Below are 23,080 nucleotides of genomic sequence, written 5' to 3'. Positions count from 1 at the left end.
AATTTCATGTCGGCAATCTCGGCATGTTTTTTTAGCGGACTTTGCCTTTCCGGTGAGCGTGACCAACTGAGCAAAGCGCGCAACACACATACACACACAGAGGTTGCAGCGGAACATTGAGCAGAACACGCTGCGAACACAGAGTGGAGAGCACAGCGCAGACACACAGTGGAACACGCTTCAAAGTTGTGCATCTTCGGAAGCGGAGCCGCTCGCAAAGTCACAAAACATGCTGAGCCAGAGTGAAACCAGATCGCCGAACACGGAGGGGCGGGGTGGCGCCCCAAAAACCTAAAATACAATTTTTGCCTAACATTTTTGGCAGCCTAAATTTGGTGCATCCCTAATTTTAAGACAATCATATGCTCTCGCGGGCCTTATAAAATAAAGTGGCGGGCCGGAATAGGCCCGCGGGCCTTGAGTTTGACATGTGATTTATACTGTTCTGACCAGCGTGTGGCGTTTCGAACACCTCGAAACAGTGATTCATTTTTTATGAAGCAATTGGTTCAACTAATTCGAATCCTTGAAAAGTTTAGTTTTTCCCATCACTACACTCAAATATTAGGTTATTTTTTTCTACCCAAACCCTGGGTCGAGCCTTTTGGGCAAATTTTTTGGTATTTATTTCAGTGTTTGAGTAGTTTTTGTTTTACTCAGCTCCTGGGTCAGACGTAACAACCCAGAGTTTGGGTAGTTTTTGTGTAATCTACCCAAATAATATATTACAATAATAATTGGAAAAGTTTTTGGGGCAGACCTGACCTGTTGAAAAGAGATGGTATTCATCCCTCCTGGGGTGGTGCTGCTCTTCTCTCTGGTAATTTGGCTCATAGTCTTAGAGCTCAAACATGACAATCTGGGGCTCAGGTCAGGAAGCAGACAGACTGGCTAAACCGACCGTCTGCTAACGGCCTTGCGTCACCAAGGTCAGATAAATCCAATCACATAGAGCCTCTTTCACCTAAATATCATCATATAGAAAATGAGTCTATTCCCCGAATTAGGAAATACAAAAAACTCCCAAACCGAAGGGTAAAAATGTAATTGATATTCAACAAATAAAAACAGATCGGTTTGCTGAATATTTGATCTCTTACTTCAAGAGAACTTAGTGTTAATGATATGATTATAGATTATGATCTAGATGTCCTGTGTTTGACAGAAACCTGGCTAAAACCAGATGATTACATTACTTTAAATGAGTCAAAATTAAATATACTTAATTTAGCCAAGGCTGCAAAGCCGACTCCATGTTACAAATATGTTAGACCTATCACTTCTACCACTAAAGATTGCTTTATTAATAATATTCCTGATCAGTCTACTACAGTATCGCATCAGACAGTGAATTGTAGTCTCGCTGAGAACAATTTTTATTCATTCATTGTTATAGGAGAGGAAGAATTTTCCAAACTCGTTAAATCACCTAAATTACGCCATATGCTCTCATTGACAAATGCGGAACAATTAGTTAATGCGTTCATGACCTCAAGGCTAGATTACTGTAAAGCTCTTATGGGTGGTTGCCCTGCACGCATAATAAACCAACTTCAGCTGGTCCAAAATGTAGCAGTTAGACTTCTTACCAGAAACAGGAAGTATGACCCGATTAACTTGATTGATTGCTCAATTAGCCAGATTCTGTCAACACTGCATTTGCTCCCTATTAAACATTGTATAATTTTTTTAATATTGCTGATTACTTACAAAGCACTAAATGGTTAAGCTCCGCTGTACTTGAGCGAGCTCTTAACGCATTATAGTCCTTCACGTCTATTGCGATCTCAAAATTCCGGCCAGTTGATAATACCTAGAATATCAAAATCGACTGCTGGTGGTAGATCCTTTTCCTACTTTGCACATAACCTTTGGAACAATCTTCCTAACATTGTCCAGAAAGCAGACACACTCTGTCAGTTTAAATCTAGACTAAAAACACATCTCATACACATAACACATGATCAATTTCTATAATTCAATGTTAAACTGCGTAGATAAGGTCAGCCGGAACAGGGAACACTTCCCATAAATCCGGATGTACTTGTTACATCATAAGAAGAATGGCGTCTACGCTAATATTAGTCTCTCTGTTTATCCCGAGGTTTACCGCAGTCCACCAGATCCAGGCCGTATCCAGATCTGATGAAGGACCTGCGCCTGGACGCGGCGACAACGCAGTCCTGAAGTGTCAACTAGTCTCTCCCCTGTGAGAGCCTCCTTCCCTTCCCTTTACCTCTGTAAAGATAAAACTTTGTCAAAATGATTTCAGTTCACATGGATACACGGAAGTGACAAAAAATTCAGCATTAACAACCCAGTGTTTGGGTAGTTTTTGTGTTACCCAGATCCTGGGTCAGATGTAACACTCCAGGGGTTGAATTATTTATCGCTGGCTTTTTACGGGTCTCTTAAGGAGACAGCAGTGCAGCTTTGTCAAATTTGAGCGTGGCTTCGGTAAAATACAGGGGTGTGTACATTTTTTGCATCTATAAATTAGTTATTCTTCTGTATATCGTTTAATTTAATGCAAAGAAAGCAACATACAGGGGCGCGACGTGAGACCTAAACGAGTCTCACGTCGGCCTTTTTGCATGATGGAATGCCTTGCATAAAATCTATAAGATACATAAGATACAGAATATAAATGCTTAGAAAGTTAAAATATGTTCGCAGAACTGTACACTTATTGTTTATGGACAGGTTATGGAGTGAGTCACAACATATTCTGGCCAATAAACAACCCAAATTGGGTTGTTTTTAACCCAGTGTTTTTCAAAGTGTACATGAAATGCTAATGTATTATGCTAATGCTCACTGGAAGTAATTCCAATATTTAATGCTGGTTTCACTAGGGCCACCAAATGCTCTCACATGTGTATCTGTAAAGTGGCGGAGCCTGGATTTTTTCATAGGGGTGGCCAGGCAAGGGCCAGCAACCAGTCTGAGGTGGCACAGAAATCTTAATTATTTAAAACATAAAACATAGTATGACTATAGCATATTGGTAACACTTTATAACTGCACGCTATTAATCATTAGTTAGGCTAGGCATTATTAAACTGTTAAAACATCCTATTTAAATCATTAATAGACATTAATAAGCAGTTTATAACAGCTATAAATGTTTTTTTCTTGATTTATAACCATATCTATCATGTTTAATAATTGTATTGTCATACTTTATTAAAGATCAATTTATAATTTCTAAATTAAGTATTGCAATATTAACAAACCAGTTATTTAGGAGTTGTCAGTGGTTCATAAGATTTCCTGAACTTTGGTGTTGGTGTGAACATGAGTTAGTAGATACCAATCAACCAACAAAATGTCCTCTAGCTTAAAGGTATAGTGGAGGATTTTCTTTTTCCGGGTGGATCATCAAGACTATTGGTCCTCCTAGTTGTCAATCATTCTGGTGATATGTTTACGTAAGGCCGTTGTACATGCTCGTCCCTAGGTAGTTTTCGCTTTCTGTGCATGCGCATTTTCAGGTGTATATGTGTGGTGAGCTACGGTTTCAGCCATTCAGCTCGCCGTTCTCACAGGGTTTTTTCAAAATTTCTGAGGGTCGCAAGAGAAAAAGTGTCTACGAATTGTATGACAAGAAGAGAAAGGCCTCTGAAGAAAGTAACCAGAACAGCGTGTTTTTGGGAGAATATTTCACACGCTGGCCTGCGCTAAAAGCACAGGTTGGGCTTCCCACTGATGCCTCAGTCGCGAAGTTTCTACTCGACAGGTAAAGTTTGGCATGCTATTTGGAGAAATCCATTTAAAATCACTGCTAGTAAAAGTTAATGTAAGCTATGATTAGCAATGCTAGCCCTGGCACAAGTCACGCAGCAACTTGTAAACAGAGCGTGCACGAGGAGAACTAGGCTTGTGCATGCTCTCTCATGCACACGTTTAATAGGCGTTCCCTCTCGGGAGCAGGTAGAGTGTTGCTCATGAGCATTTTTTTTAAAAGTGGAGAGGGTGGTTCTTTTCTAAAATTCGGGAAAATCCTCCACAATACCTTTAACGTGGCTGTTGGGAAACTAACTTACACAGAAGAGACTTTTGTTTCTCAGCACATTAAGATGAACTACTTACTGTGATCTCAGACTGCGGTGATGTGGTTTCTCCACTGCATGGATCTTCGTGTGTTGCTTCAGATGAATTTTAAAAGATAAACTCTTTCCACACTGATCACACGTGTGCGGCTTCTCTCTACTGTGGATCCTCTCATGTGTTTTCAGATGTGATGAGTTACTGAATCTCTTGTCACAGTGTGAACACCCTTAGAGGTTTTCTCCAGTGTGGATCCTCTCATGTGTTTTCAGATGTGCTGACTGACTGAATCTCTTGTCACAGCGTGAACACTTGTAAGGTTTTTCTCCAGTGTGAATTCTCTGGTGCCGTTTTAAATCCTGCCCTGTAGAAAAATCTTCTCACACTCAAAACACATATGAACTCCTACGCCAGTATGAATTTTCTGATGTCTTCGAAAAGATTGCAGCCATGAAAAACTCTTTCTATACACAGAACATGAATGTGGCTTCTCCTTCGTATGAACTGCCAGGTGTCTCTTCAGGTGTGATGCCCTAAAAAATGTTTTGCCGCATTGATCACGTGAACGGCTTCTCTCCCGTGTGAATCCTCATGTGAAAATTAAGGGATGATGATTTACTGAAACTATTCCCACATTGATTGCATGTGAACGGCTTCTCTCCTGTGTGGATCCTCATGTGAAAATTAAGGGATGATGATTGACTGAAACTCTTCCCACATTGTTGACACATGAACGGCTTCTCTTCGGTGTGAACTCTCATGTGAACATCAATATTATGTTTGGTTGTGAAACTCTTTCCACACTGAGTGCAGGTGAAAGATTTCTTGTCTTTTCTTTTCTTTAAAAATGTATTTTTAGTCTTTGAGCGACTCAAAGGTTTTTCTCCAGGTTTGACATGATGTTCCTCCACTTCACTCAGTTCTTCACTCTCCTCCTTCACTTTCATCAGATCTGACATGAAAGAAAATCATTCATTTTTTAATTTTCTAAATAAACAAAATAATTAAAACAGATAAATATGGAGTGAATGGAGATAAAAAAAATTAGCCCAGATGTAACAGACAACTGCAATAAAATATTTCAATAATTTGTCTTTTTATAAATTAATTAAACATCCCTGAAACTTTCCATGAATGAGGTACACTGATCTTCCAGTTATTATTTTTTAAACACTATAGGCACAAATGTTTCCCATGTTCCCATGTTTCTGTAGTGAGAACTATTAAATATGTTTGATTAATGACACAATTATCTAACATGATATGAACATTAAAATACACAATACTGACATATTTTGACTACTTTTAGATTGATATATAATTATGCTAAAATCTACTAAAACGTTTTAGTTATTAACGACCGTTCACTCTAAACTTCTCCTTCCATTGACTTCACAGGCATGTGTGACACAAGAAACACAAGATCATGTGAATTTCACTGAGAGAAAGAACACAAATGTTTGCAGTAAAGCGGAGTAGATTGTAAATTTGTACATTTTGGAATTATTTAAACTAATTTAAACTTCAAACTACTTTAAACTTCAAACTTCTTCAAACTTTCTGGTCCGGCTTTCTCAAGCCAACTTAAAGTTTGTCTCGACAAACTTTTTAATCTAGTTATTATTTGTTATACATGTTTGTAAAAATAAGCACACAATTCAGGTAAAAATTCTGGTAACATTGTTACAAATTGTAAACCATATATTAAATAAATGTAAAATAAATCAGTTAAAATATTAAAATTTAGTTTGACCTGATGTTGACAATCAATATGAAACCTCCCTTTATTGACCATTTGTTTAAAAAAAAAAGAAAGAAAAAACACAGAAACTTTTGCAGCCATTTCACAGTCGAACTGTTTATCTAAAAGTGATGAAGTGCTTGAATGTTTCTAACATGAATGTTCTTCAGCATCATGAATGAATGAAGAATAAACACCAACCTCTTTGTTCTTCAGGATCTTCAGTGTGTTTCATTCTGCAGGGTTCTGGATCACTCATGTTCTCACTGTCCTCTTTAATAAACTCAGTCTTTGCAGATTTCAGCTCTTCCTGATGCTTTGATGCTCATCTTCACTTGCAGCTGATGGGAATATTCCAGCATTTATTGGTGAATTACAGTGGGAGGAGCTTCAATGATGATGAATTACAGTGGGAGGAGCTTCACTCATGATGTGACTGCTGTGGGAGGAGCTTCACTGATGATTAATTACAGTGGGAGGAGCTTCACTGATGATGTGACTGCTGTGGGAGGAGCTTCACTGATGATGATTTATAGTGTGAATAGTTAATCTTCCAAAATCAAAAATATATCAGTTACTGAGTTTGTTTTTATGCTCGTGGACAACAGAATATAATAATGTTAATTCTTCCAAATATAAATAATGGTAAGAAAAACAGTTGAAAGCATAAACAGAAATAAACATAGGTTACTGTTAGATTTGTGCTAAGTAGACATGTGCCGGTAATGCGATAAACCGTGGTAATGAATATGCACGATATTGTTACCGCGGGCACTTCAAAATTACGTGAAAAAAAATAAATCCGAATTTAGATTTATAGAACGCGCATTAGCTTATTTTCCATCAACCGCTTAAACAAACACAATATTATATATATATATATATATATATATATATAAATAAATATATATATATATATATATATGTATATAGGCATATAATACTACATGTTTACAAAAAATTGTTAACACACACACTACTGTCCCCTTTTACTTAACATACACATAAATTGTAAGAATATGACTAATATTAAAGACTACTAATAAATAAACATTAGGCCTATGCTAAAGCTATTAAATAGCAGTCCCAAACAATTTTTTGTCAATACAATGTTGGTATGAGCTACCACAGTCATTTAGAAATATAAAAAAATAACACGAAGTGACAATAAAGTGGCATTTTGGGGTTAATATGGAAACAATACTAATACACAATACTAACAAAAAAAGTTAACTAGGGCCGCAACGACGCGTCGACGTCATTGATTATGTCGACTATGAAAATACGTTGACACGCAAGAAATGCGTTGATGTGTCACATTAATTATTTACGTTTAAATATCGAGTAATGGCAGCTTCTGCTCCCGGTCATGGTGAAAATGACAGACCACGATCATCCAAAGTATGGGAACACTTTAAACTATGGCTGAACAGAAGGTGCTTTGTTCACTATGCAAACTATGCCCCATTGGGCGACAATAAAATGGACTCTAATTTATAACTTCAACTTAAAACTTCATCTTAAATCAGCCTCTCAGCACTGGGCATCACAGGAACCTCCCTCCACTGGTTTGAGTCCTATCTCACAGGTAGGTCCTTCAGGGTCGCATGGAGAGGCGAGGCATCCAGAGCATATCATCTGACCACAGGGGTTCCTCAGGGTTCAGTTCTTGGTCCCCTCCTCTTCTCCATCTACACCACATCACTGGGACACATCATACAGGCACATGGTATCTCCTACCACTGCTATGCTGATGACACACAGCTCTTCCTCTCATTTCAACCAGATGATCCCACAGTAGCTGCACGGATCTCAAGCTGTCTGGCGGACATCTCGACATGGATGAAGGAACATCACCTGCAGCTCAACCTGGCAAAGACTGAGCTTCTCATCCTCCCTGCCAATCCGTCTCTGCAACACGACTTCACTATCCAGCTAGACTCATCATCAATCACCCCATCAAGGTCGGTCAGAAATCTTGGAGTAACAGTTGATGACCAGCTGACCTTCACAGATCACATTTCAAAGACAGCTCGATCATGCAGGTTTGCACTGCACAACATCAGGAAGATCAGGCCTTTCCTAACTGAGCATGCAACACAACTTCTCGTCCAGGCCCTGGTCATTACTAGGCTTGACTACTGCAATGCTCTTCTGGCTGGACTTCCATCATGTGCAACTAAACCTCTACAAATGATTCAGAACGCTGCAGCTCGTCTTGTCTTCAACGAGCCCAAGAGGGCCCACGTCACTCCTTTGTTCATCTCACTGCACTGGCTACCTCTCTCTGCTCGCATCAAGTTCAAGGCACTGACGTTTGCTTACAGATCTGTCACAGGCTCAGCTCCGTCCTACTTTCACTCACTCCTACAAGTCTACATCCCTACCAGAAGCCTTCGATCGGTCAACGAGCGACGTCTCGTGGTCCCATCACAGAGAGCCAAAAAAATCACTTTCCAGAACATTCTCATTCACAGTTCCATGCTGGTGGAATGATCTCCCCACCGGCATCCGGAATGCAGAATCCATGACAACATTCAAAAAAGAGCTGAAAACTCTTCTCTTCCGTGAGCACTTAACCTCATAAAAAATCAAATAAAAAAAGAATATATATATATATATATATATATATATATATATATATATATATAATGTATATATTGTAACGAAAGGCAGGTCACCTGGCCGGCGTGTTGATTAAATTACTGAAATTACCCCGTGATCAAAACCCCCCTCTCTAGTCTGGGACCTAATCAACTTACTGGAATCCTCATTTACAGACACCTCTATTGTTTTAAAACTTCGACGCCAGGACGTGCCGACCGATTGGCGCCTCCTATCTGCATAAATCATTGATCCCTGATTTAAAAGACCCTAATCTATTTTCTGAGTAAACACACAACCTTCTGTTCGACTGTTTCGGCTAAGATTTGTGAACAGCAAAACGCCAGTCGGAGGGAGATGCAATTACCCCTGGGGATTCTCCACAGCATCCAACATCTCACAAACAGACCATGGACTGTTTAACAGATGTTCGACCAAAAAGCCCATTGATTGTAACACACACATACGCACACACATACGAACTCCTCCTGACTCAGAGTGACAAAAGTTCACAGCGCAGTTTGAACTTTCCGTGACTCCATGACTCTACACACACACATATGCATACATACTCGAGGACTGCAGCTATTACCCGACCACGTGTGTTCAAAGTTATCTTTTTAAATGTTTAAAATGTATTCCTTGAGGTGTTCCATGGTCCCCATACCTAAAATACTATCTCTATAAGCTCTATTCATATGTAATCAATTTGATGTGCGTGTAATCACGAGAAATCATGTATCTTTGTGTTATTGGCTCACAGAATTATCATTTGCGGTATTGTTTTGTTCCAAAGAACCCAACGGTGTTGAATCTTTAACACAAAATATCAGAGGATGCATTCTTTCATTAATACCAGTTTTATAAATGTTCATGAACGAGTTTATTCCGTCAGTACATAGTCAGAGAAGGCGTGTACCTTTGCAAAACGTAAGGAGGTGGCCACAATCGTCCTTCCAGACGATTGGGTCACGCACGTGAGAAGGCGTGACTTTAGCGACTTCAAAACACGGCGCCAGATCTCTCGTTCCTCGCAGCAGTTTGCCAGAGAGAGAGAGACCCGCCTCCTTCCTTCTTCCAAGAAACCTTCGTTTGCTTTTTATTTCGTTTTCTATTTTAAGTCTTTCTTTTCTTGATAGTTTACCTCAGTTTGATCAATTTTCTTACAAACCAACGAAAACCAACTTAAGGCTAAATCATCTTTGGCTAAGTTAACGAACGCTCTGAGTTACCATCGCAACCAACTCCACCTTGACGACGCATCAGACCACGTGTTCCAGGCTCCTTTTGTACACAACAGACGCACAAAACGAGGGCCAAATAGGCAACCAAGTAAAGTAAACCTTACATTCTTAAATTCGCAATCCGAAAGAAATGCTGTTTAAGTTGTCTAATAATTACTAGAAACTGTTGGGGTCTCGGTGTGAAGGAATATTGTAAACTGTCTTTGCCTTTCTCTAATACTCTCACTCATTCTTTACGCACACACTTATCCTCACACACACACTTACACTCACACACGCACGCTCTCACCCCCACACACACACATACACGCACGCGTTCCTAGAAAAACACACGCACGTGCTCTCAAACCCACACACATCCCCTTACACGCTACCATCTTACACACACACCAAAACTCTCTCTTTTTCTCTCTCTCCTTTTCCCCCTCTCATTTTCTCTTCCCTTCTCATAATATTTTACTTTATTTTATTTCTTATTTACGATCGTTTATATTGTTTGTTTGCTATGCATATTTACTCCTGCGTGATTGAAATAGTACATGTAATCTTAGTTGTTTGATTAAAATCCTATAATCTTTGTGAATTGAATCTGTCTCATATTGTTCCATTACTGAAATCCCTGAAAGTGTGATTGACTACAAGCTCTACCTTTATTTTACTATTAAACAATCTAAGTTGTCTAAGACAGGGGTTCCCAAACTTTTTCGTTCTAGGACCCACCTAGACAAGTATAATCAATCTCAAGACCCACTTGCACTGGTGCTACCAACTTTCTCAGTTGGTCGCACCAGCATGATTTGGTCGCACTTTTTTTTTTTGCTACATGCCATGGGATTAATCAATGCATGCTGATGGTCTTAATCTGCATTCCCTAGTTTTGCACTGATGTAAAGGCTGGAACACACCAAGCCGACGCAGACGAACTAGCGCTGATGAAAGCCGACTGTGTTGTCGCCTCGCGTCGGGGTAAAAAGCTGCACTTGAACACACCGAGAGAACTACAGCCGACTGTCAGCTAGAATGCGCGTTCTGCGCCTGCGTGTAAATGAGACAACTGTCTATTTCTGCAGATATATTCGTCTATATTCGTCATTCAAAAAGGGAAACCGACGCTGCCGGCTGCAGTTACACAAACCGTAAACAAAGCAGTGTGTGCTTACTGTTTTGAATATCAATCCTGCTAAACACTGTCTTTATTCCACTCCTCTCGTGTTAATATTGAAATATTTGCCAAGGAACACTCAGATAAGATGACATATCATTAGAACAGCCTTCTATCTGTACCGTTTTGACTTTGCTCGCTATTTTGCTATTATTCTCGTGCACTGACTCGGTCACTAAGCTGAACAGCCAATCAGAGTTCCCTCTTTCACCGACGGCCCGACGCCGATTCAACATGTCGAATCGGCCGTTACAAAGCCGACGAGGACCAATTTCAGCCGACGGTGCGGAACACACTGAGAAGATTTAGTCGGCCGACGCACGGAAACTGCCCGACGGCCGACCGTCGGCTTGGTGTGTTCCAGGCTTAAAAAGACTGACAGTGACAAGCCTTCATGTTAGCAAAATATTTTAAACTTTTAACTCTTAAAAAAACTTTTAAAAACATGTATGTTCTTTAATGTTTGATTATAATTTTACCGTCTTCACATAGGGATGGGAAATGATAAGATTTTATCAATAATAATAATGCCACTGACGATTCTGATTATCGATCCGATTCTTTAACGATTCTCTTATCGATTCTTGATAGCACTGTGTGGAAAAATGTAGTCAAAACAAGGGGTTTTATTTATTTTAAAGCTTAAGCTTGAGTAAGCAAACTGTACTTTTTATGTAATTTATGTATAGAACTTTATTGTAAAGTGTTACTGATTCAAACGTCTCCTGAGTTCACTGTTGGAAAGATCAGTTGTCCATTCATTAAAATGAATCGTTCAAAGGAGTAATTAGTTTGCGAATTGGACGTGTCATGCGCGTTGTGTGATTATCCCAGCAGTTAGGACATAGACATTCAAGATTTGTGTCAACACAGAAAACATTTCATCACTGGATATTTTTTTTCGTTTAATTAAAGTGTTGTTTTATGTCACTCTGGGACGCTTTTCAGAGAAGATAAGGCAACAACTTATTTAGCACAATTCACACCCAGCGGTAATTGAGTAAGAAAAAAGAAATCTCCGAATGCTCCACATGAAACTTTGGTCTTCCGACCTTTTACCACCGTGTCGATTTATTTTGATTAATATGTGCGAGGGAGAGAGAGCAAGACTTAGTTTGGAGACGGTGAAGTCTTTTTTTACACTTTCGCCTGGCTCCGAAGAGAGAGAGAGAGCGCGCGCGCGCGACCGAGTACTCTCTCTGCTCGTTCTTTCAGTTAAACATGCACTGTGACTCTGTCACAAGCGCAGCAGTTCATCTACTCAGCGATCAAATAACACTTTGGCGGGCGCTAAAACTCATAGTCGTTTGGTAATTAATCGGACTGGTTTTGTTTCACTCATCGTAACGTAAATTTAGCTGCAGCTAAGTGCCTTTGTGCGACCCACCTTTTCTCACTGTGTGACCCACAAGTGGGTCGCGACCCACAGTTTGAAAACCACTGGTCTAAGACACGAAAGTAATCATTCCTTTGTGGCCACAGGAAAATTATTTGTCGTGTTGGAGACAATAGGTTTCTGTTCAGAAATCGTGCATCCGATCTGCCGGACGGATGGTTTGTATGATAAATGAGAATTAACCTCTACCTAAATTTCCCCTAATTAAAAATATAATTCTATCTACTTATATCAGTAAATACTACGAGTAATCGTGGTGATTATTGATATACGTTGAGGTCTGACCTATTCCCTCTTTGGAATAATTTAATTTGTGTAAACGGCATATGCATATTCATATCTTATGAATATTACCTCTCATTTGAGCTAATAAATTCCCTAAACTAGAGGCATTGTCGCTACAATATATTCTGTAAATTCTCCCTTATCGGGCTTATGCTACTCTGAATAATGCCTGAACTTCGTATTTTGAGCACTTCTTGCGTTGTTTTTTGCCTCTTCACGATGACTTGCTTAATTTAGTCCCAATTTGTAAGTCGCTTTGGACAAAAGCGTCTGCTAAATGACTAAATGTAAATGTAAATGTAAATCTGTCAACGAAGCTTTCAGTGCATTTGCCAGTTTTTAAAGGGAAACTCCACCTCTGGAAAGATGAATGTGTATTTAAATTGGATCATTTATGTAGAAGAAATATGACATTATTTTTGAATTTGGAGCTTTCTAGACTGAGAAAAGCCAGAAAAATTATTTTTGGCTCATGTGGATGAAAGACAACAACTCCCAGAATGCACTTGCTTCGCTGCTCTACGAGGCCACTCCCAAGCCACGCCTACAGGTTAGAGAGCAGTTGTAAACAATAAAGCTAACTAGTCTCCGTGAGTCTGCCCGTGTTTTTGAGATCGCATCGCACAAAATGTCCGGGATTCGGCTTTTGCGTTCTACAGTCGACATTCATTGTGTTTACTGTGGCGAGCAGGACGAGACTAGGGCTGCGGGAGAACAACGCGAGGCCGGTGGCGTGATTACTGATGACCGACACCTGTGAGGCACTGGTCTCGTATCTCTCACGGAGGAGCGGGTATTTTCTTAGCAAAGGTAAAACGCACATCAACCGATCACGCCACCGGCCTCGCGTCTTTCTCCCGCGGCCCTAGTCTCGTCCTGCTCGCCACAGTAAACATGATGAATGGCGACTGTAGAACGCAAAAGCGGTGGTGTGATTACTGATGAGCGCCTGTGAGACGTACCGGTCTCTGGGCTATCTCTCATTGAGGAGCGGGTATTTTCTTAGCAATGGTAAAACGCACATCAGCCGATCATTTGTTTAGCGTTCATGTAAACACTACATTCAGATTCACCAATCGGAATGAATTCAGTTAGATTGAAACAAAAGGTGTGCATGTAAACAATGAATGGCGACCGTAGAAAGCAAAGCCGAATCCCGGACATTTTGGACGATCTCGACGGCAGGACATGCAGGTTTCTGCCGGTGAAATCAAACGCACTGATCTGTGATAGGTCTGTTAGCGCATTAGGTCCAATCCCCTATGGGCGGGTTTGAAAGGGTGGGAACTAGTGCTTGTAGTCTTAACAGAAATCCCCCCCTCTTACACTTCCTCCTACAATGACGCAAAATGACGATTTTTGCGTCATTGTAGAAGGAAGTGTTAAGAGGTAAATGGGACATTCTACCAGAAACGTACATTTCCACTTTAAAAAATATTGGGGGAAAAAATATATTTTTCTTAAATCTGAACGTTGAGACATATGGAGGACATGTTAAACTATGAGAAACACATATCATCCCATCTCAGCATGTTTTTATGATTAAATAAAATACATTTTTATACGCATTTCACCCCTAAAATGTCAGGCCCTGTCACAGACAAATTTGTATATGTTAGAATGGTTTCCTAATGAATTTCTTTGATACAGATAGCATTTTCTTATTGATCACATGTCCCTGATTGTATCTAACATGGTTTTATAATTCCTTTAAGAAATATAAGTAACTTTTCGGTCAACTGTAGTACACAAAATCACAGAATACCCGCAGGCACTCATATAGTTGTAAAATAACTACCTTTACATAGGAGATTTTTATAAAAACATAGTAGTGGATATATACCCCCACCTTCATCTACACAGTTAAAGAGATTAATTAATTAATATTTCCTCAAATAGTACACTTTTATCATAATTTCCTGTGTGACAGGACTGACCATGGCGTGACAGGACTGACGGTACTGTGACAGGACTGACTTTATGGATTTTGATGATGCAGAAAAAGTTATGTTTTGTGTTCTTTATTTAAGTTTTGATTGGCATTTCTTTTTTAAATTATTATTATAATTTTAATGTTAAAGTAATATTAGACTATGGTAAAATTCAGCCAAGGACATACATAATATTGCCAAAAGTATTGGGACAGCCCTCCAAATAATTGAATTTAGGTGTTTAAATCACTTCCATGGCCACAGTTGTATAAAAATCAAGCACCTTGGCCTTCATTTTACTATTGCATGCGTTAAATACATAACATATGCAATAAATGTAATAAAAAAGAACAATAACATTAATTTGTAAGGCCGTGTCACACAGGAATGTGACAGGGCCTGATGTGACAGGGCCTGACGGTTGGCCATTGTAAACTGCCATTACTCAGCCTGCTAGCATGCTAGCATAAAAACTGTTAACATGCAAGCAAGGAATTTCAATAACCTTTTTAGACATGTTTTGGATTTAAAACATTTTCATTATTTTCTGGAATGTTTAACCGTGACAGGGCCTGACCCTTTAGCTCGTCTTCCTAAAAAAAACATACAAAAACAAGCTTAAAATCATACAATTCAATGAAACAATTCAGCCTTAATCAATGTAAGCTTCACCTGGGTCAAATGATGTCACTTCCTCTGAGTGATACCCTTAAAGGTGTATTTCACACATTTTATGTAGAGTTTTATGTAAACGTGACAGGACTGACCAAAACATGGGGACAGTTGTAAAATAGAATTTATTTGTAGAATTTATATATAATTTTATGTTTTTGATCAGTTGATGTGAATGATAACAGATTAAACTTGTTATTGATGAGTTTTTTTTTTTTTAAATAACAGTTTGTAGCATAACAAAACTATGAAAGCTGTAGCTCCAATTTGGCTGAGGACAAGGGCATGGACAGGATTTGTAATTTTCAAAAGTGTTTTTAATAAAGAAAAAAATATCTGAGAACCTAATGAATGACATATTCCTTTACAGAACAACTCACAGAAATCAACTATGAGCCAGTTTTAGAAATTTTTGGATGAAATACTTTTTTATTCACTGTAACAATTCAAGGACAGATAATGTACGTTTCTGGTAGAATGTCCCAAATACAGATTTCTCTCGTCTCAGGGGAAAATGAGAAAATGTTGCACGACCATTCAATAGTATGACTGGGTTTCTAACATTGCAAAGCTTAATGCAAATGGGTGGAGTGTTCCTTTAAAAGTTGTGTATCTCTAGCACATGACTCCCGCGGGACCCAACGCAACAGAGTGCGGCGCGAGAATGGCCCTGTCCCAAATGGCACACTCCGGACTTGTGGACTTCCTCAGAGTCCACACTTTGGTGATGTCATGTAGTGCAGACCTATAGGGCCCTTGGCGCGAGTCCACGATGGCACATTGAGAGGTATTTTTGGGACAGACTCGATCGGCATGCCGGAAATAACGGTCTGGTTGTTGTTGGACAGGAGAAATCACATTTTTGCGCTCCGACGTCTTATCTCCATGTCCACTACACAGCCTAATGTTACAGTTCTATATTTTGATATTGTGCATATCACCTGGGCATTAGACAATATATATATATATATATATATATATATATATATATATATATATATATATATATATATATATATATCATGCTTATTTAAATGATGTATACAGTTGTACATAATAATACATAATGTTCCATTTGAACTAAGATTACAATTTTAAAACATAATTTAAACATAATTTTTTCAATTTACAGGTTTCAATATTCATACTTTGTTTACATATGACTCAGTAAAGCCCTGCCATTCGGTTCTATTTATTTAATGAATCATAATGCGATCGTATTATTAAACGCGCTATTATTATGTTTGAGACATCAACCACTGCTCGATGACCATAATGTTTGTATAAACCGTAGGTAACAACTGGTAAAATGTACATTTAGGTCATATTTCTTCTCAGCATGTCAACAATTATCCGTGAGCGAAATCTCCTCCCATCTGTTGTCTGATTGGCCTTTCGCAAGGATTCCTGGGTAGTTAAAGTGCGTGGAGCCTGCATCTATGCGGGCTTCGCGGAAGACCGCTTCAAGGGTGTAAAGGGGGCGCTGTTGAGCACACTTCAGAGCGTTAAAATGCTGAATGGGACAGCCTACGGACTCGTAGACTCAGCGAGCACGCGCAATTCAAGTCCACGAGACCGAAAGTCCACATGAAGTGCGCCATTTGGGACAGGGCCAATATAGATCTGATGGCCGAGTGCGGGCGCGGGCGGTAATGCACTCGTGTGTGTGCTGGTTGTGGGAGAATAAAACGATTCGCGGGACTCCCGCAAAATAGAATTATGTATAAATTGAACATCTAAAAACGAATAAATTGTCATTCATCTGTTGCACAAAAGCAACAAGAACAACTAAAACAAAATAGAAACGATTTACAAGTCAGAGTCTCTATCTATAACATGTTTGCAGTGTTGAACAATGTAGCCAATCACAGACACATGTGTTGATTTCTTGAACGCAATGGCCAATCAGATGCATTTAAGATAGAATCCCCTCACCGCTCAAAATGGACTTTTTGTTCAGCGCTGAATTCTGCATACTGGCAAATCATCTGATTATAGCAAACAAAGTGTAGGTATTATGAAAGATTCATTGTGCAGCCAGTTTCATTGATAATAACAGAGATTTGTGAGATTGCGATGAACTGAGATGTCAGCTTTTTAAGAATTATTAAGGGAGAAATCCATCCCGCGCAGGTCTATAATGTAGACTTTAAAAACAAACGACTAACGTTATATTTACATTAACAGTAGCCTAGGCTGCAATCCAGTGTATGTGAACCTTTTTGCAGATAAACGGGTCATTGACGAATAAGGTTTTTAGAAGTGTAAAAAAATTTAATGGAGATATAACTATATTTGAAACCATTTTTTTAGTTTACCTAGGTGTTAACAATAATATTTTGTGGTTTGTACAATCAATTAACACTGTTTTTGTCATTTTTTACAAGATGGACAAAATTTGTCACCAAAAAAGTATTTCAGTTTAACCATGAATATATCTAAAATTATTAATTTGCAGATAATTATTCATGAAAAAAACTGATTTGACATTGATGTTGAGATAGTATATAGTATGTACCACAGAAGAAATATTAAATAAAATTATCACTGATCTCATAAATGTAATCATTTTATTGGACTACTCTAAACACTCCAACATATTCAAGTAAAACATTGCACAGGGAAAAGAGAAAAGGGGAAATGTAAAAAAATAAATAAAAAAAATTAAAAAAAAAGCCTTATCTGCTTTATATTTGTATTATTGTAGTTCCTTTAGTTATTAAAAACAATATTATTCCATTTAAATATTTACTATATTGGTTTTACCGAATGACCAAGGCCGGTTATACCGGATGACCATGTCTGCTGCCCTTGACATTATGAATATTTAAGACAATAAACAGATACAAATAGCTTCAAAAGCACATTTTATTGTTAATATAATAGGCTATTAATGTCAAAAGTACTTAAAACATTAAAACATTTTGATATTGGAATGAACATATAACTCGTATCGCAAATTATATTAATTAACACATTGAAATTTGGTAAAATTCTGTCAAAATTATATAATAATGTACTCTGCACATTTTCTATTAATAAAATGTTGTATTTATTTATTCCAGATATGTACAAATATGAGCAACATACATTGCTATCATTCGATACAACCAGTAAGTCATTCAGAGGTAGGGAAGGGTTCCGAGCCCCACCTGTCCCCAATCACCCCAACAAAATGTTAATAGGCTTTAAGTTTAACTGTTAAAATGTATTTTATTAACATCACATTTTAAAAACTTAACATCAAATAACAGCATTAAAAACTTTCAAATAGAGAAAATGAAAGTGCAATTATATTATCACTTTGCATGAAATAAGACTCAAAAGTAGATTAAAAAAAACTGTTTGCATTTATCCTCTGATAACATCAAATTCAGAAACTGAGAAAATACAAGTGTGAACTAGTTGTGCTTTGATTAATTTTGTTACTTCGCAAACTGCATGCAAAAAGAACAAAAAATTATCTCAAATTGAGCCTGAGGTGGTAATTTCCTAATAATGTACGTATTTTAGGTATTTTAATAAGATACCTAAATACGTTGCGCATACAGCTCAACTAACGCGATCGTTATAAAGCTGTTTGAACAGCAAAACACATCCACTTGCACATATTTGACAATATCAATATCATATATTTCCTGCTATAGCTAACAAATGTGTGAAATTTTGAATAAAAAAGGAAATTGTCAGAAATGTATTCCAACACGAAGTGCCTTTTTGTCTCCGTCCTTTTATTGGGCGTAATGAAGGAATAAAACAAAAGAAAAGAAAGAAAGACCAGCGTCGGGAAGCCAGGAAAATAGCTCAGCTCCCCAATATTCTGGATACAGAATATATAGTTAAACTAGGCTATACATGGGAGTATCTCGATCTCATCCAATAAGAACATAAATGACATCATAAGTATCATATAAACCAGTGGTTCTCAACCCTGGTCCTCGAGGGCCACTTTCCTGCAGAGTTTAGCTCCAACCCTAATCAAACACACCTGAACCAGCTAATTAAGCTCTTCAGGTTTACTAGAGAACTACAGGCAGGTGAGTTTGATCAAGGTTGGAGCTAAACTCTGCAGGAAATTGGCCCTCGGGGACCCGGATTGAGAACCCCTGATATATACTGTTGAATAAGATATCTATAAATGGTCAATATCCGGTGAGTTCCCCTTCTGAGCCTTGCGGTCCAAAAGGCTTTTCACAATGTTATACCATGCAATACATAGGAAGAACAGGACCCTCTTTCCCTTCCTACATTGTGGTCCTTCTTGATATGAAACAAAGGAATGTGCAAGCAATGCTATCTGCTCTGGACAGGCTGAAGAAAACTATATTTCTAACAGAAATAAAAGCAGATCATCAGTCATTCAGCGCTATTATGGATGCGGTGTGACAAGCAATGAATGACGCGTCACCATGGGAACCATAAAGTGATACTACGATCTAAATAACGGTTGCCTTGAAACATGTTTAAAGTCAAGTCAAGTCAAGTTTATTTGTATAGCGCTTTTCACAATACAGATTGTATCAAAGCAGCTTCACAGTATTAAATTAAAATAATACAACAAAGTTTGTTTCAAGAGGAATTTATTGATTGATAAAATTAAATTAAATATCCCCAAAATATCCCCAACTGAGCAAGCCAAAGTCAACAGTGGCAAGGAACCGAAAAACTCCATCAAGTGACCTAATGGTGTCCTAAAACTCCATCAGGTGACCTAATGGAGAAAAACTTGGGAGAACCCAGGCTCAGTCGGGGGCCAGTTCTCCTCTGGCATTTATGAGCTAGAGGCCGGATTGTAGTTTGAACTGTAGGATTATATGAATGCCTGGCTGAAGAGATGCGACTTTAATCTAGTTTTAAACTGGGAGAGCGAGTCTGAGCAACGAACAGTATCAGGAAGACTATTCCAGAGTTTTGGAGCCAAATGTGAAAATGCTCTCCCTCCTTTGGTGGTTCTGGATATCCTAGGTATGACCAAAAGCCTTGAATTTAGTGATCTTAAAGAGCGCGATGGATTATAGGGCGATAGAAGATCCGTTAAATAGACTGGAGCTAAGCCGTTTAGGGCTTTATAAGTCAGTAGCAATACCTTGTAATTAATACGGAGCTTTATAGGTTGTTTTTTGAGATTTTAATATGCAAATGACACATTTCTGAGCGCTTTATTAAACAGAAATTTGCTGTTGGTGTATTAGCCTAAAACAACACGCTCGCCAGATTGTTTATCTAAATAGCCCTATGTTGTTAGAAATTACTGTTTACCAAGGTATGCGGCACATCCCATGCAACAAGAGATTAACATGGTTGCCAAATTGCAAATTGCTTTATGTTACACTTACTCTCACATCAGCTGTTGTGTAAACAGTAGGGGTGTAACGTAGAGCCCGACCGATATATCGGCGGGCCGATATTATCGGCCGATATTGGCATTTTTCAAACTATCGGTTATCGGCATTTATAATGGCCGATAAATGAATATTTAAAAAATAAAATAAAAGCGGACGAAACACCCTTCAACCATGTTATACGTGTGAAAAGGTTAAGTAAGGCTAACATTTAAATGTGTCTGTTTTGTTTTGAGTGTATGGTCAATAAATAAAGGAATTAATAGAGATGTTGTGCCCCACTTGTCATGTATTCCCCACCAGTGGGCAGCACCCCACACTTTGAGAAGTCGGGAGACGGCAGCGCCGGATGATTCTGTCAGCATTAAAGACGTTTAAAATAATTTAACTCGCGTTCATGTTTGAATGCCTTGTGTTTGTGATGCAAAAGACTATGCGCGCTAACCATTACCATAGTAAACGCTTGAAGATACGCATAGTGTAAAAACAGTGAACGCTTGAAGAAATCAGACCAATCATAAAGGCTATAACAGTCATGTTTTAATTTGATCTGTCAGTAGCCTACGTCTCGTCTCTTTATACCGGACTATCATAAAATAAAGCAACTTTTTTTTCGGGAGCTTCCTCTGTTTCTCTGACTGAAAATATCTGTATTGGAGTCGAGAGAGTGCTAAAGCTCCTCAGGTCGTATTTTTGGTGGCATATATTTGTAGAAATTATCATTCTTTCTAAATGTGATGTAAATATGTCCTGTAACTACCAGATAAACAGAAACAGACGCGACTGAAGAAGTAAGTGTGTCCTTTTTCTTTTGTGAAATAGACCTAACGGTAATTTATTTCTGAGTGACTAATGTGCAATTTTGACATAAATTAATTCATTATGATCAATGTATCACTTTTTATTGTAAACCTGTGGTAAAACATCGATGCTTGGGTTTTAAATATTCAAGTAAAAACCAAAAATGCCAGCAAACGGCCGCTTTTATCATGTTTGTTTTCAACACTGTTTCCAGTGATTTCTGATTAGTTTTCTGATAAAACTTCCATTTGTTGGTGAAATGATGGGTTAGTGTGACGTTGTTCCAGAGAGGCGTGTTACGGGCGTGTTTTAGTGAAGCGCTGTGGAGCTTCTCTGCCTAAATAAAGTAATGATTACTGTATTTATAACTAGCATATCTGTAGTTCCAGTCTGTGCATTGTAAAATGTAAGTTAGGCACGCGAGGAGTGAACATTTAGACAGAGAAAAAGTATCAAACATAGCCTGTGCATAAAAGTTAGCTTTTCTTTTACACGTGTGTGAAATCCAAGTGTGCGTTGCTGACTTCGTTTAACCGCAGCATTAACGAGTCACATAATGTATTTAGTGCATCACTAAGTAGTAGATTTTAGAAGGCAGGCAGCAAATGATGATTGAAAATGGTTTGTTGTAACTTGATGGAATAGATGGATAGAATTAAAAGAGTGCATGTAAAGGGATAAGCAAGTTGACATTGTAATTATAAGGTAGCTTATAACATTGACATTTGGCAGATGCTTTTATCAAAAGCGACTTACATTGCATTTCAAGGTACACATTTACAATCTTATCAGTTCTTCACACACACACACATTATTACATAATTGATTTATTACTGTCAATATTAATAATAATAGTTGACTTTTTTTTGTTCAAAGGACTTTAAGTTTCATATCTTAAGTTTGTATTTTTATACATTATATTTATCAGAACTTTAATATATTCTGTTCTGTTGTGACAATAAAACAAACAAGTTTATTTTTAAACTGCATTATCATATTATTTTAGTAAGGCTGAGGATTCTTAAATAACGACAAATAACTAATGTTAAGGAAATCTGTTCATGTTTTGTTACGCGTTTCTGGATTTTAAAAAATATATATTATCGGCCGATATATCGGAATATCTGATTTTTAAATCACCAAATATTTGTATCGGTATCGGCCTTAAAAATCCTTTATCGGTCGGGCTCTAGTGTAACGGTTCACAAAATTCACGGTTCGGTACGTTTCAGTACGTTTTTGATACAGAAAAAAGAAAGAAATGCTAGAGAAATTTCCTTGATTTATTTTGTTTTATTCTTTTTTATAATTAAAACTAACATCATAAAGTATTTTTTTTTTTTTTTTTTTTTTTACTTTGAGCAATTCTAGAGCTATAATTGACTCTTCTTAGGAGCATATAAAACAAAACAGCTCCTTGGAAAAAATGAAATGTAATATTGTTAGGGATGGGGCCGATCCGATCCAGTATCGGTATCGGGACCGATACCAGCGTAATTCACGTATCGGATTTTCCCGATCCAACCTGCGGAGATTTCCGATATCCATGAGCCATGTATGCGCTTTAACGTTGTCTGCTGAAATGACTCCAAAAGTGATTCCCGCCGGCGAGTCTGTTAGCTGGCTGCAAACTGCGGAATGGATTTCCTGAAAGGAGGCGCGGCTCAATGAGACACAGAGTTATGAGACACGCCCCCGCTCAGGAAATCCATTCCGCAGTTTGCAGCGAGCTAGCAGGATAGCATTAAGCAGCATTGTGGTGGCTAACCAAAATGTCCGCTGTGTGGAAATATTTTACATTAGAAACACCGCAGAGCAAGACAGCTAAATGCAACGTTTGCAAAGCAATTAT

The 23,080-nt window shown here is 38.2% G+C and overlaps 1 protein-coding gene and 1 long non-coding RNA gene across 3 annotated transcripts in view; one reads left to right on the top strand and one right to left on the bottom strand.

Annotated features, from left to right (window-relative positions):
- LOC309500920 (uncharacterized protein) overlaps positions 1-23,080 on the bottom strand; it is a 47,622-nt gene that overhangs the window by 5,290 nt on the left and 19,252 nt on the right. The gene's annotated exons all lie outside the window — the stretch shown is intronic.
- LOC309475297 overlaps positions 22,678-23,080 on the top strand; it is a 3,509-nt gene continuing 3,106 nt past the window's right edge. For both annotated transcript variants that reach the window (XR_014197595.1, XR_014197596.1), the window contains exon 1: positions 22,678-23,080. This exon is cut by the window's right edge. This is a non-coding gene — a long non-coding RNA (uncharacterized lncRNA).

This window comes from Leuciscus leuciscus, assembly GCF_965113295.1.
Source record: "Leuciscus leuciscus genome assembly, chromosome: 1".
NCBI lineage: Eukaryota > Metazoa > Chordata > Actinopteri > Cypriniformes > Leuciscidae > Leuciscus > Leuciscus leuciscus.
Note: the sequence above shows the minus strand (reverse complement) of the source record. Positions and strands in the feature narration are given on the sequence as shown.